The following is a 14051-nucleotide window of genomic DNA, read 5'->3' as shown; positions in this document are numbered from 1 at the left end:
GGCGAACCGCAAGGCCATTACTAACTATGAACCTGGAGTATTAACTGCAGACCTACATTATTAGTACAGCATACAAGGAGCACAGATCCCAATTTTTTTTTTTTTCCTACCAAATCACCCCCCCACCCCCATCCCCTGTTGTTAACACTGCAATGGTGTATTTCAGCACATCTATGAGTATTAACAGCAGGAGAATGGGGGGGGCAGTAGGAGAATAAGAAATAATAAGAAATATGCATCTGGACTCTTTAATTGGATGAATTACACTACTTTATAGTTAAGATGTTCTTCATGATTTGTCAAAGAGAAAGGTTCTTCTTGATAACAGACTACATTTGCATATACCTGATGTATCTGAGGTGGTTATTATGGGGGACTTCAACTACCCAGATATAGACTGGGAAACTGAAACTTGTATATCTCATAAAGGAAACAGGTTCTTGGCAATAACCAAAGACAATTACCTCTCCCAACTGGTTCAGGACCCGACTAGAGGGACGGCCATACTGGACTTAGTATTAACCAATAGGCCGGACAGAACAACAGACGTGCAGGTTGGGGGACACCTGGGAAATAGTGACCACAAAGTAATAACCTTCCAATTATCATTCAAAAGAGCGTTTCTACAGGGAGGAACAAAAATACCAAACTTCAAAAAAGCTAAATTTAGCCAACTAAGAGAGGCCATAGGCCAAACTAACTGGGACAAAGTCCTCAAAAATAAAAATACAGCCACAAAATGGGATATCTTTAAAAACATCCTAAAATCTCATTGTGAGAGGTACATTCCGTATGGTAATAAAAGGTTAAGGAATAAAAAGAAACCAATGTGGATAAATAGAACTGTAACGAAAGCAATAAATGACAAAAAGAAAGCATATCATTCACTGAAACAGGAGGGGAGCACGGAAGCACTGAAAAACTATAAGGAAAAAAATAGAACATGTAAAAAACAAATAAAAGCGGCCAAACTAGAGACCGAGAGATTAATTGCCAAAGAGAGTAAAACTAACCCTAAAATGTTCTTCAATTATATAAATGTTAAAAAGTATAAATCTGAAGGTGTCGGCCCTTTAAAGAGTAATGAGGGGGAAGTCGCAGAGAGCGATGAGGAGAAAGCAAAGCTGTTAAATATTTTTTTCTCCAATGTATTCACTGAGGAAAATAAACTGTCAGATGACATGCAGAATGCAAAAATAAATTCCCCATTAAAAGTGTCCTGTCTGACCCAGGAAGAAGTACATCAGCGACTTAAAACGATTAAAATAGACAAATCGCCAGGACCGGATGACATACACCCCCGTATCCTAAAGGAATTAAGTAATGTCATAGCCAGACCCTTATTTCTGATATTTGCAGACTCTATACTGACAGGGAATGTCCCACAGGATTGGCGCATGGCATATGTGGTGCCAATATTCAAAAAGGGGCCAAAAACAGACCCTGGAAACTATAGGCCGGTAAGTTTAACATCTGTTGTGGGTAAACTGTTTGAAGGTTTTCTGAGAGATGCTATATTAGAGCATCTCAACAGAAATAAGCAAATAACGCCATATCAGCATGGCTTCGTGAGGGATCGGTCATGTCAGACTAATTTAATCAGTTTCTATGAGGAGGTAAGTTCTAGACTTGACAGCGGCGAATCAATGGATGTCGTATATCTGGACTTCTCCAAAGCATTTGACACTGTACCACATAAAAGGTTAGTATATAAAATGAGAATGCTCGGACTGGGAGAAAACATCTGTATGTGGGTAAGTAACTGGCTCAGTGATAGAAAACAGAGGGTGGTTATTAACGGTACACACTCAGATTGGGTCACTGTCACTAGTGGGGTACCTCAGGGGTCAGTATTGGGCCCTATTCTCTTCAATATATTTATTAATGATCTTGTAGAAGGCTTGCATAGTAAAGTATCAATTTTCGCAGATGACACTAAACTGTGTAAAGTAATTTACACTGATGAGGACAGTATACTACTACAGAGGGATCTGGATAGACTGGAGGCTTGGGCAGATAAGTGGCAGATGGGGTTTAACACTGATAAATGTAAAGTTATGCACATGGGAAGGAAAAATGCAAGTCAACCGTACATACTAAATGGTAAAACACTCGGTAACACTGACATGGAAAAGGATCTAGGAATTTTAATAAACAGCAAACTAAGCTGCAAAAACCAGTGTCAGGCAGCTGCTGCCAAGGCCAACAAGATAATGGGTTGCATCAGAAGGGGCATAGATTCCCGTGATAAGAACATAGTCCTACCACTTTACAAATCGCTAGTCAGACCACACATGGAGTACTGTGTACAGTTCTGGGCTCCTGTAAACAAGGCAGACATAGCAGAGCTGGAGAAGGTCCAGAGGAGGGCAACTAAAGTAATAACTGGAATGGGGCAACTACAGTACCCTGAAAGATTATCAAAATTAGAGTTATTCACTTTAGAAAAAAGACGACTGAGGGGAGATCTAATTAATATGTATAAATATATCAAGGGTCAGTACAGAGATCTATCCCATCAGCTATTTATCCCCAGGACTGTGACTGTGACGAGGGGACATCCTCTGCGCCTGGAGGAAAGAAGGTTTGAAAAGGATTCTTTACGGTAAGAGCAGTGAGACTATGGAACTCTCTGCCTGAGGAGGTGGTGATGGTGAGTACAATAAAGGAATTCAAGAGGGGCCTGGACGTATTTCTGGAGCTTAATAATATTACAGGCTATAGCCACTAGAGAGGGGTCTTCCTCTGGATCAACTTGCGGGATAACAGGCCGAACTGGATGGACAAATGTCTTTTTTCGGCCTTATGTACTATGTTACTACTATGTTACTATGTATCCTATATAACATTTAATGCAAATGTATAAGCAATCTATAAAGAGAACTCCCTATGTTATCTTTTTATAAGATATCTGTTTTTAATTTATTATTCAGAAAATCATACAAAACATATATATTGGGGGTGTATATTGGAAAGAACATCATCATGTATGTCCCATCTTCACTGGAAGTTGCTTCTTTTTATTTGATCTTCCTTACCTATCAAATACTTTTATCTAAGATGGATATTTATCTTAAAGGGAACCTGTCATGTGGAAATTTGATTATAATCTAACTAATTATATACAATCATTAACTACTAAAAAGTACCTTAGATGTAATCACTTACTGGTGTGACAGATGGTTACCGCATAATATACACACAAAGATGCCACATGCCACATGCTAATGAGCTGATTTGAGTCCGGCGTGATGTCATTGAGTCCAGTGTATATTTAATTCAGAGCTATAGCCCCTCCCCTGCCCACCTGCTGCAGGTTCACATGGAAACAAACTGTCACTCAGCAGCAGGTGGGCGGGAAGAGTCAGTAGCTCATGAATATTCAGGATTCATCATTATCAGCTGGAGCTTTTCAATACAAGATGTTGGCAGATTGACTGGGTCAATTGAAGAAAGTGACCCAGCATTTTGCTAAGAGAATCAGTCACTTATTTATGTTGCCCTTAGTTAGGACACCATAAAACTGGTGACAGGTTCCCTTTAAATATAATGTCACCAATTTAGGTAGTCACAGATATTCCATATGTTAATATCAAGCTATGATAAGTGTGGCAGAACCACCCATCTTGCTTCCAATTGTATTTGCTCCATTTTCATATCTAGTTGGGATAACTTGGTGGTACAGTACAGTACCTACATTTTTTTTTGCTACCTATGGGCAGACTGACCATGCAAGTATCAGGGTAGCACCTGACTGTCCAGTGTATCATGTCATCATGTCTGTGGAGAAAATTATGAGACCCCAGACCTTTAAAGGGACTCTGTCACCACTTTCTAACCCCCACTTTTAAAACTATAGTTCTGTCCATGGAGCCCCTGTGATTTCAATGGTGTTGTTATATGCGAAATCCGCAGGCTCGTTTTGATAAAAAAAGCTTTTATCTAACCTGTCAGTCATGAGGATAAGGTGCCCAGGGCGTTTCTCCTGGTCTGAACATGCCGCCAGCCGCCGCCGCCGTTGGTGCCCAGCTCCTCCTCTGCCTTGAATTTGCGCCGCCTGAATGTCAAGAAATACGCCTCCGGCTCTCCCTCAGTCCCCCCTCCTTCTTTTCTAAGATCCCGCGCGTGCGGCAGTGTTCGCGTTATCGGGAGGTTGAGCGAAGTGCGCATGCGCATGCGCACTTCGCTCAATGAGGCTGAATCGTAAAGTCCGCACGGGCGCATCAGGCACAGGCCTGTGCGCACGCGCGAAATTTTGGAAAAGGAGGGGGGACTGAGGGAGAGCCGGAGGCGTATTTCTTCACATTCAGGCGGCGCAAATTCAAGGCAGAGGAGGAGCTGGGCACCAACGGCGGCGGCGGCGGCATGTTCAGACCGGGAGAAACGCCCTGGGCACCTTATCCTCATGACTGACAGGTTAGATAAAAGCTTTTTTTATCAAAACGAGCCTGCGGATTTCGCATATAACAACACCATTGAAATCACAGGGGCTCCATGGACAGAACTATAGTTTTAAAAGTGGGGGTTAGAAAGTGGTGACAGAGTCCCTTTAACACCAACCCCCCCCCCCCCACCTCCTCCTTTCAACATACACTGATGGAGCAGGATTTGTTCAAGCAGAAAAGGAGAACATTGGTAGTTTTTTGGGGGGTTAATGAATTGTAGAAGTATGAGGGCACTATATGGTGGTAGTATTTACAATTTGTATGGTAGAATTGTCTTATATATGCATTTACAATGCATGCTGTCAATGAAAGTTACCCCAAAAAAACAATGAGTGGAGTGTGCCTTATCTTGCTTTTTCCCCCATGTTTTTTTTTTTTTTTTTTACATAAAATCAGACCTGGGTCTCGGCATTCAGCATTGTGTCAGACATTTTGTAACAGACATTAAAGTGATTGTGCAGTGGTAAAATATTGATGACCTCTCCTCAGTATAATTTTAGATCATTGGGGGCCCTACTCCCAGCACCCCCAATCAGTAGTTTGAAGAGGTAGCTGCGCTCATCTAATCTTCACTATTTACCTGCACGCCATCTTCCTTCTAGCAGCGTTGCAGTGCAATTACAGCTGTTCATTTCATTCACATAAATGGTGGAAGAAGCTATAATTACACTGCACCTCTGCTACAAAGGAGATGTTGTGCAGTTAAACTTTCAAGAAGACGCAGTGCTCATACAAGCACCGCGACCCTTCAAGCAACCAAATCTCGAGGTTGCAAGGAGTCGGACTCCCGCTGATCTGATTATGGCAAAAGGTCATCAACATTATACCACTGCAAACCCCTTTAACTGTTTTAAGCTTTAGAGATACACTAAAACATGCTTTTGCATTTTTTTGTGAATATCACTTAATTCGGTTTTTCGGACTTGGAGCTAGGGTGATGTACAGTTCAAGCTGCTGTGATTGCTGATGTCTGTGATTGGCTGTGGCGGCCAAAGGACTAAACCACTTTCTGATCCTGTGGGGACTGGAAAGTAGCAGCGGCAGGAACGCAAACAGTTGAATAGGGTTTGTCATTTTCAGGGGGCCCGGGGACAACCCCAGGGATGGTCGGCTTCAAGGCCAGAAAACCAATTTAAATACTGCTTCTACCTCACAGGTTTTTTTTTTTGCCTTCCTCTGGATCAACTTGCAGGATGACAGGCCGAACTGGATGGACAAATGTCTTTTTTTGGCCTTATGTACTATGTTACTATGTTTATATGCTTAGCTTTGATGGAAATAATGGCAATTATGTTCATGGGATGCAATGTTCATGGGAAGCCTAATGAAATCTAAAAAAATGTAAATGAGAACTTGGAACACAAGAATGGCAAGCAATTTATAATAAATACATTATAGACTGTGCAATGGACAATGGAAACTGACTGATGGTGCATTAAGATTACAGTTATTGTTATTAGAACAATCAAAAAATAGAAAAATATACAAATTAGCTATCTGATTGCTGGTGAATTGAATTCTGGTGTAGCTTCAGGTTTGTGCAATTTGCTTTTGGTGTGATGTGCAATTACCTCCTAAGTTAATGGACTGTTCACTGGTTTGTAAATTACTAAGTTTGAACACACCCCAATGGTCATAATAACATTCATTTGTGGCCACTGTACGCTATAACCAATTGCACACAGGGGAGTAGGTGAATATTAACCTGCAGAAACCTCTGGCTTGAACCAGAAAATCAGAATTAGCTGCGCTTGTCTAAATACAGATCTCCAAGTAAATCAGGAAACACAAGAAATAAAAGCCTGGAGTTTTCTAACCTGGCATGACTAGTATGCTGAAGGCTCCAATTTCAGAAAATGTGATATTTTATTTTTACATTACATATTCAAAAACCAACAAACCCCAGAATATATGATTCTTAAGGTAAAACCACCAAACATTGTCCAAAATGAAACCACCACACAGTGGTCAATTACGATTGCCTTAGAGTGATGCTACCGTAAACTGTCCAAAGAATACAAAACTAAGATAATATTGCCATGTAATTCACAAATAATAACACCAAACAGTGCCTAAATAAAACAGCTGGAGGCACTCCAAATTAAGCTGCAATAAAGAACCTTAAATAAATAATACTTACATATTATTGCATTCCATAGCATTTTAAAGGGGTTGGGCCAAGTTTTGAAGTAACTATCTAATCAATGGAGGTCTTAACCACTGGAACCTGTGCCGATCCCGACAACGGGGATTTCATTCCCACAATCTGATGGTGCAGCAGGTTCGACATGCTCACTGCTGTTCCATTGATTCTCCATGGGACTGCTGCAGATAGCGGAGCTCAGAATGCATCCCAACCTGCTGCTCCATCAGATTGGGGGAATGAGATCCTCATTGTCGGGATGGATGGAGTGGTCAGACCTTCACTGATTAATTAGTTCTCCTTATCCTGTGGATAGGTAATAACTTCTAAAACGTTGCACAACCCCTTTAATAATGCCATGCAATGACCTACAATGCTATCTATTGTCTCAGTAGTGTAATTTAAGGGCCACATAGTACCACATAGTGTATCCAGGGTGTGGACTGTCACTTTTTTCCTCTTGTAACCTTAAAGATTGGTAATTAATACTATCCTTGTCTGAATTACCTGGTTGGCCACATCAGAAGCAGTGTGATGTTAGACGCTGGTGAGTAATGTCACCAGTAAGATCCACCTACTCCTTGGACTTAGAGTGGCATGAGCACAGTCTTAGGGTGGCTTCGCACAGGGGAGATTGTTTGCAAAAAATGTCTGAACGAAAATGAATTCCATTCACCTGTGTAGGGCTTGCAGATATCCATGTGACACCAAAACAGCCCAATTCAAAAAATGTAATGTAAACCTACAAGAGAAAGGATATCAAGAATGACTATAGCTAATTAACCATGACATCATGATCAAGTGACTGTTCAACTGGAAAATCACTTTGGATCTGTCAATCTGTGTCCCCCTGTTTGAAGCTAGTATGTGATAGAGTGAGAGGTTGTAATTAGGGATGAGCGAACTCGAACTGTATAGTTCGGGTTCGTACCGAATTTTGGGGTGTCCGTGACACGGACCCGAACCCGGACATTTTCGTAAAAGTCCGGGTTCGGGTTCGGTGTTCGTCGCTTTCTTGGCGCTTTTGTGACGCTTTCTTGGCGCTTTTTGAAAGGCTGCAAAGCAGCCAATCAACAAGCGTCATACTACTTGCCCCAAGAGGCCATCACAGCCATGCCTACTATTGGCATGGCTGTGATTGGCCAGAGCACCATGTGACCCAGCCTCTATTTAAGCTGGAGTCACATAGCGCCGCCCGTCACTCTGCTCTGATTAGCGTAGGGAGAGGTTGCGGCTGCGACAGTAGGGCGAGATTAGGCAGATTAACTCCTCCAAAGGACTTGATTAACTGATCGATCTGCAGCTGTGGATCATTGAGCTGCTGATCCTCAATTGCTCACTGTTTTTAGGCTGCACAGACCGTTTGTCAGTCTCATTTTTCTGGGGTGATCGGCGGCCATTTTGTGTCTTGTGGTGCGCCAGCACAAGCTGCGACCAAGTGCATTTAACCCTCAATGGTGTGGTTGTTTTTTGGCTAAAGCCTACATCAGGGTGAAGCTGTCACACCAAGTGCATTTAACCAGCAATAGTCTGTTCATTTTTTGGCCATATACAAAATCAGGGGCAAGCTGCGCCTGTCACCAAGTGCATTTAACCCTCAATGGTGTGGTTGTTTTTTGGCTAAAGCCTACATCAGGGTGAAGCTGTCACACCAAGTGCATTTAACCAGCAATAGTCTGTTCATTTTTTGGCCATATACAAAATCAGGGGCAAGCTGCGCCTGTCACCAAGTGCATTTAACCCTCAATGGTGTGGTTGTTTTTTGGCTAAAGCCTACATCAGGGTGAAGCTGTCACACCAAGTGCATTTAACCAGCAATAGTCTGTTCATTTTTTGGCCATATACAAAATCAGGGGCAAGCTGCGCCTGTCACCAAGTGCATTTAACCCTCAATGGTGTGGTTGTTTTTTGGCTAAAGCCTACATCAGGGTGAAGCTGTCACACCAAGTGCATTTAACCAGCAATAGTCTGTTTATTTTTTGGCCATATCCCAGTCTAATTCTGTCACTAAATCCATACCGGTCACCCAGCGCCTAAATACTAGGCCTCAAATTTATATCCAGCTAAATCTGTCCCTAGTGCTGTAGCTGGGCGAGTTATTTAGTGTCCGTTCAAGCACATTTCTTGTTCTGGGTTGAAATACAATTCCCAATTTAGCAATTTCATAATTTAGTGGTTCCTGCTATATCAGAGCTATTTGAAATCTATCCCAAAAAGGGTATATAATATTGAAGGTGCACATTGGGTCATTCAGAATAACTTCACACACACCCGCTACTGTGTATTTCCAAGTCTAATTCTGTCACTAAACCCATACCTGTCACCCAGCGCCTAAATACTAGGCCTCAAATTTAAATCCCTCTAAATCTCTCGTTACCGCTGTACTGTTGTTGCTGGGCAAGATATTTAGTGTCCGTCAAAGCACATTTTTTGTTCTGGGTTGAAGTACAATTCCCAATTTAGCAATTTCATAATTTAGTGGTTTCTGCTATATCAGAGCTATTTGAAATCTATCCCTAAAAGGGTATATAATATTGAAGGTGCACATAGGGTCATTCAGAATAACTTCACACACACGCTTCTGTGCATTTCCAAGTCTAATTCTGTCACTAAATCCATACCGGTGACCCAGCGCCTAAATACTAGGCCTCAAATTTAAATCCCTCTAAATCTCTCGTTACCCACCGCTGTACTGTTGTTGCTGGGCAAGATATTTAGTGTCCGTCAAAGCACATTTTTTGTTCTGGGTTGAAGTACAATTCCCAATTTAGCAATTTCATAATTTAGTGGTTTCTGCTATATCAGAGCTATTTGAAATCTATCCCTAAAAGGGTATATAATATTGAAGGTGCACATAGGGTCATTCAGAATAACTTCACACACACGCTTCTGTGCATTTCCAAGTCTAATTCTGTCACTAAATCCATACCGGTGACCCAGCGCCTAAATACTAGGCCTCAAATTTAAATCCCTCTAAATCTCTCGTTACCCACCGCTGTACTGTTGTTGCTGGGCAAGATATTTAGTGTCCGTCAAAGCACATTTTTTGTTCTGGGTTGAAGTACAATTCCCAATTTAGCAATTTCATAATTTAGTGGTTTCTGCTATATCAGAGCTATTTGAAATCTATCCCTAAAAGGGTATATAATATTGAAGGTGCACATAGGGTCATTCAGAATAACTTCACACACACGCTTCTGTGCATTTCCAAGTCTAATTCTGTCACTAAATCCATACCGGTGACCCAGCGCCTAAATACTAGGCCTCAAATTTAAATCCCTCTAAATCTCTCGTTACCCACCGCTGTACTGTTGTTGCTGGGCAAGATATTTAGTGTCCGTCAAAGCACATTTTTTGTTCTGGGTTGAAGTACAATTCCCAATTTAGCAATTTCATAATTTAGTGGTTTCTGCTATATCAGAGCTATTTGAAATCTATCCCTAAAAGGGTATATAATATTGAAGGTGCACATAGGGTCATTCAGAATAACTTCACACACACGCTTCTGTGCATTTCCAAGTCTAATTCTGTCACTAAATCCATACCGGTGACCCAGCGCCTAAATACTAGGCCTCAAATTTATATCCCTCTAAATCTCTCGTTACCCGCTGTACTGTTGTTGCTGGGCAAGATATTTAGTGTCCGTCAAAGCACATTTTTTGTTCTGGGTTGAAGTACAATTCCCAATTTAGCAATTTCATAATTTAGTGGTTCCTGCTATATCAGAGCTATTTGAAATCTATCCCAAAAAGGGTATATAATATTGAAGGTGCACATTGGGTCATTCAGAATAACTTCACACACACCCGCTACTGTGTATTTCCAAGTCTAATTCTGTCACTAAACCCATACCTGTCACCCAGCGCCTAAATACTAGGCCTCAAATTTAAATCCCTCTAAATCTCTCGTTACCCACCGCTGTACTGTTGTTGCTGGGCAAGATATTTAGTGTCCGTCAAAGCACATTTTTTGTTCTGGGTTGAAGTACAATTCCCAATTTAGCAATTTCATAATTTAGTGGTTTCTGCTATATCAGAGCTATTTGAAATCTATCCCTAAAAGGGTATATAATATTGAAGGTGCACATAGGGTCATTCAGAATAACTTCACACACACGCTTCTGTGCATTTCCAAGTCTAATTCTGTCACTAAATCCATACCGGTGACCCAGCGCCTAAATACTAGGCCTCAAATTTAAATCCCTCTAAATCTCTCGTTACCCACCGCTGTACTGTTGTTGCTGGGCAAGATATTTAGTGTCCGTCAAAGCACATTTTTTGTTCTGGGTTGAAGTACAATTCCCAATTTAGCAATTTCATAATTTAGTGGTTTCTGCTATATCAGAGCTATTTGAAATCTATCCCTAAAAGGGTATATAATATTGAAGGTGCACATAGGGTCATTCAGAATAACTTCACACACACGCTTCTGTGCATTTCCAAGTCTAATTCTGTCACTAAATCCATACCGGTGACCCAGCGCCTAAATACTAGGCCTCAAATTTAAATCCCTCTAAATCTCTCGTTACCCACCGCTGTACTGTTGTTGCTGGGCAAGATATTTAGTGTCCGTCAAAGCACATTTTTTGTTCTGGGTTGAAGTACAATTCCCAATTTAGCAATTTCATAATTTAGTGGTTCCTGCTATATCAGAGCTATTTGAAATCTATCCCTAAAAGGGTATATAATATTGAAGGTGCACATAGGGTCATTCAGAATAACTTCACACACACGCTTCTGTGCATTTCCAAGTCTAATTCTGTCACTAAATCCATACCGGTGACCCAGCGCCTAAATACTAGGCCTCAAATTTAAATCCCTCTAAATCTCTCGTTACCCACCGCTGTACTGTTGTTGCTGGGCAAGATATTTAGTGTCCGTCAAAGCACATTTTTTGTTCTGGGTTGAAGTACAATTCCCAATTTAGCAATTTCATAATTTAGTGGTTTCTGCTATATCAGAGCTATTTGAAATCTATCCCTAAAAGGGTATATAATATTGAAGGTGCACATAGGGTCATTCAGAATAACTTCACACACACGCTTCTGTGCATTTCCAAGTCTAATTCTGTCACTAAATCCATACCGGTGACCCAGCGCCTAAATACTAGGCCTCAAATTTATATCCCGCTAAATCTCTCGTTACCGCTGTACTGTTGTTGCTGGGCAAGATATTTAGTGTCCGTCAAAGCACATTTTTTGTTCTGGGTTGAAGTACAATTCCCAATTTAGCAATTTCATAATTTAGTGGTTCCTGCTATATCAGAGCTATTTGAAATCTATCCCAAAAAGGGTATATAATATTGAAGGTGCACATTGGGTCATTCAGAATAACTTCACACACACCCGCTACTGTGTATTTCCAAGTCTAATTCTGTCACTAAACCCATACCTGTCACCCAGCGCCTAAATACTAGGCCTCAAATTTAAATCCCTCTAAATCTCTCGTTACCGCTGTCCTGTTGTAGCTGGGAAAGTTATTTAGTGCCCGTCAAAGCACATTTTTTGTTCTGGGTTGAAGTACAATTCCCAATTTAGCAATTTCATAATTTAGTGGTTCCTGCTATATCAGAGCTATTTGAAATCTATCCCAAAAAGGGTATATAATATTCAAGGTGCACATTGGGTCATTCAGAATAACTTCACACACACGCTTCTGTGCATTTCCAAGTCTAATTCTGTAACTAAATCCATACCGGTCACCCAGCGCCTAAATACTAGGCCTCAAATTTATATCCCGCTGAATTTGAATACAATACATTGGGCCAAATAATATATTTGTTGTTGTGGTGAACCATAACAATGAGAAAAACATCTAGTAAGGGACGCGGACGTGGACATGGTCGTGGTGGTGTTAGTGGACCCTCTGGTGCTGGGAGAGGACGTGGCCGTTCTGCCACATCCACACGTCCTAGTGTACCAACTACCTCAGGTCCCAGTAGCCGCCAGAATTTACAGCGATATATGGTGGGGCCCAATGCCGTTCTAAGGATGGTAAGGCCTGAGCAGGTACAGGCATTAGTCAATTGGGTGGCCGACAGTGGATCCAGCACGTTCACATTATCTCCCACCCAGTCTTCTGCAGAAAGCGCACAGATGGCGCCTGAAAACCAACCCCATCAGTCTGTCACATCACCCCCATGCATACCAGGGAAACTGTCTCAGCCTCAAGTTATGCAGCAGTCTCTTATGCTGTTTGAAGACTCCGCTGGCAGGGTTTCCCAAGGGCATCCACCTAGCCCTTCCCCAGCGGTGAAAGACATAGAATGCACTGACGCACAACCACTTATGTTTCCTGATGATGAGGACATGGGAATACCACCTCAGTATGTCTCTGATGATGACGAAACACAGGTGCCAACTGCTGCGTCTTTCTGCAGTGTGCAGACTGAACAGGAGGTCAGGGATCAAGACTGGGTGGAAGACGATGCAGGGGACGATGAGGTCCTAGACCCCACATGGAATGAAGGTCGTGCCACTGACTTTCACAGTTCGGAGGAAGAGGCAGTGGTGAGACCGAGCCAACAGCGTAGCAAAAGAGGGAGCAGTGGGCAAAAGCAGAACACCCGCCGCCAAGAGACTCCGCCTGCTACTGACCGCCGCCATCTGGGACCGAGCACCCCAAAGGCAGCTTCAAGGAGTTCCCTGGCATGGCACTTCTTCAAACAATGTGCTGACGACAAGACCCGAGTGGTTTGCACGCTGTGCCATCAGAGCCTGAAGCGAGGCATTAACGTTCTGAACCTGAGCACAACCTGCATGACCAGGCACCTGCATGCAAAGCATGAACTGCAGTGGAGTAAACACCTTAAAACCAAGGAAGTCACTCAGGCTCCCCCTGCTACCTCTTCTGCTGCTGCCGCCTCGGCCTATTCTGCTGCTGCCGCCTCGGCCTCTTCCTCCGCCTCTGGAGGAACGTTGGCACCTGCCGCCCAGCAAACAGGGGATGTACCACCAACACCACCACCACCACCTCCGTCACCAAGCGTCTCAACCATGTCACACGCCAGCGTTCAGCTCTCCATCTCACAAACATTTGATAGAAAGCGTAAATTCCCACCTAGCCACCCTCGATCCCTGGCCCTGAATGCCAGCATTTCTAAACTACTGGCCTATGAAATGCTGTCATTTAGGCTGGTGGACACAGACAGCTTCAAACAGCTCATGTCGCTTGCTGTCCCACAGTATGTTGTTCCCAGCCGGCACTACTTCTCCAAGAGAGCCGTGCCTTCCCTGCACAACCAAGTATCCGATAAAATCAAGTGTGCACTGCGCAACGCCATCTGTAGCAAGGTCCACCTAACCACAGATACGTGGACCAGTAAGCACGGCCAGGGACGCTATATCTCCCTAACTGCACACTGGGTAAATGTAGTGGCAGCTGGGCCCCAGGCGGAGAGCTGTTTGGCGCACGTCCTGCCGCCGCCAAGGATCGCAGGGCAACATTCTTTGCCTCCTGTTGCCA

The sequence above is a fragment of the Bufo gargarizans genome, chromosome 3 (genome assembly GCF_014858855.1).
Source record: "Bufo gargarizans isolate SCDJY-AF-19 chromosome 3, ASM1485885v1, whole genome shotgun sequence".
NCBI lineage: Eukaryota > Metazoa > Chordata > Amphibia > Anura > Bufonidae > Bufo > Bufo gargarizans.
This window is presented reverse-complemented; position numbering follows the sequence as displayed.